Source organism: Musca domestica, unplaced genomic scaffold, assembly GCF_030504385.1.
Source record: "Musca domestica strain aabys unplaced genomic scaffold, Musca_domestica.polishedcontigs.V.1.1 17, whole genome shotgun sequence".
NCBI classification, from domain to species: domain Eukaryota; kingdom Metazoa; phylum Arthropoda; class Insecta; order Diptera; family Muscidae; genus Musca; species Musca domestica.
In genome coordinates this window covers 4,153,265-4,156,105 of record NW_026712230.1, presented here as the reverse complement: position 1 = coordinate 4,156,105, position 2,841 = coordinate 4,153,265, and positions in this window count along the sequence as shown.

Sequence of the window (2,841 nt, the reverse complement as noted above, 5' to 3'; positions counted from 1 at the left end):
TCATAAGCTTATTGTAATATTATTCTCAAGCCATTTTGGTATGTTGGGGAAAGACTTTCTTTACTGGTTTCTAAGTGTGCCCGAGTTCTGCCAATTTTGTGTATGTATTCATTGTTTTGAAAAATAAAAATAAAATATTTTTAAAATAAATTATTGGAAGAAACATAATTTGCGGCGCGCTTTTATGATATTAACCAGATTCGCCTCGGAATTGAGAGATTGAACTCTTAGGGTCATATTTTTGAGAGAACTTCCTTTCATTCATCTTTCGCCCTATTTGACGCATTTTAAAAATGAACAAAAAATATAAAATGATTGAAAACAATGTGTCGGATATAATTTTGAATAATTCCAGCAGGAAGCGGGCATAGCCTCAGGACTGTATTTCTGTAGTTTTACGAAGCTGTCCTATCTCCTTATTGTACCATGGAGTAAAACGACTAGACAAATCTATGCATGCAAAGGAGAACAAAGTTAGAATCAGCATTCAATATTCCACTGCTAATAATTAACAAATTGAAATTGTTATCAAATCGTAAAAAGGACTCATGGCTCACCTTATATAGCCAAAGTGGGCAACTTATTCTAAAGATCTCTATTAAATGTTGCGAAATATAGCAGAAAATATTGGGTCATCTTTGTGTAAGGTTAGGGGATTTAAGGCTCTAAAAATTTTTGCTTTAAAACCCAAAGCCTTTGGAGTTTTTGACCTACAAACCGAGTTCAATTTTATAATGAAAGGTCAAAAGTCGGGCAGGGCCTACTATATGATACCATACACCATTATGCGTAATTAGTAGAACTCCCGAAACAAAAAAAAATAAAAACAAGTTAAAAAGCTGTAAGTTTGGCCAAGTCGAACCTTGAATACCATCCAACATTTGGAAAAAAATTAGTCATTTCCTAAAAATAAAAACCGTTAAAAATACGACGACGTGGACCTGCATAGGCAACTTTTATCATAATATTCAAATGCGAAAATTTAATAAAAAAAAATCGGTAAATAATGTAGCTTAAATCATCAAAATACCAAATTTGAAACAATTCCGGTGAATAATGTCCCTAAAATCATCAAAATATGGCGGCTATACCAAAACGTGGATCGTTGTGTCTCATTTTCTATTCCAACCCTCCTAGACATAATACAAATTGGTCTGTCAAATTTTGAAGCGCTACGTCAAATAGTGTGGCCTGTATCTTGATTTCAACAGACAGATGCACATTGTTAAATCGACTTAGAATTTTATGCTGATTATGAATATATATACTTTATGGGGCCTACGACGTATATTTATGGATATTGCAAACGGAATGACAAAGTTAATATACCGTCCTTTTTAAGGTGGAGGGTATAATAATTGGCAGAGGTATTTTCGAGCCGTATCTGATGTCCGGTATCAAATATCATTGTTGTGGAATGTATATTACGCATGTGAGGGAAGCCCTTAAGCCCTTTAGACAAAATTTCTGATACGGACCTTGGGACCTACAAAATCTTCGGAATCTTATACATAAACATATAAACAAAATTTGGAATCCAAAATCGATGAACTTACAAAGAAGATTGAAGCAAAAGACCAAAGGTCGATCAGGTAGTGAAAAGAAAGGTGTGTGTTGTTATCATTACATTTGTGAAGAACGGGAAAAGAAATGTGTGCAACCTTGTTCGATATCAACATATCATATACCGGACATATCATATGTATGTTAGTGACGGACATGAACTGCCAAGAGAGTATCGAGTATCAAGGTAACTAATTTATATTCTGATATCCTACTCCGAAGCGATTTTCACTAAGTTTGACGGATTCAGTTTTGTCTGATTTACAGCTTATATTTGAGCTGGTATCACACTTTTGGTGCACAATAGAAATCTAATCGGATGAAGATATGTATGGAAGCTATATGCAAATCTGAACCGATCTCCAAATTTAAATAAAATTTAGCTGAGGTATTTTTATGCTGTATTTGATAGTTGGCACCAAATATCGTTGTTGTGGAGTCTATATTACGGGTGTGAGAGACTTACTTACAAACAAATGAACAAAGATAATAATTCGCTGACAGTGTGGTTTTGGGTATATACATTAGTAAGTCATTCTGCGATTTTAACTTTCAAAACGCTGAAACATGTGTCTCTTTTGTATAGCTCTACTTTCGTAATCTACCGTGCTTTTTTGTAACTCCTCGAAATACTCATGTTAGACCAAACAAAAATGCTAGGTCGATTTAGCGATATCCGTCTTTCTGTCCGCCTGTTGTAGTCGCGCTATCTTTCAAACGAATTGAGATAGAAGGCTAAAAATTGGCATTGATGTGTATTCTGTAGGTTTTCGTATAGCCCCCATATAACTGTTCCTCCCAATATGCGATATTTTGATGACTTTAGCGACATTATTTCAAATCTCGTATTTAAAAATTTTAACACAAAATTTGAAGGCAAAAATTGCATATGCAGGTCCACGTATTCGTATAGCTTTACGTACTGTGCTTTTGGACGGAGTTTTTTTTTAAGTTTTTCAAGTTCCTTCCAAATGGTGGAGTTCTGCCAAGCTGAGCATAGCTGTTTTTCTTTTTATACCCTACACCACAAGGTGGTCAGGGTATTATGTCTTTGTGCATTTGTTTGTAACAGGCAGAAGGAAACGAGATAGACCCATAGTTCCTTTTGATGATCTGCATAGAATCACATTCTGAGTCGATTTATGCATGTCCGTCCGTGCGTCTGTCCGTCCGTCCGTCCGTCTGTCCGTCCGTCCGTCCGTCTGTCCATGTATTTTTGTAAACAAAGTACAGGTCGCATTTATTGCCCGATCCAGATGAAATTTTGCAAAGGTCTTT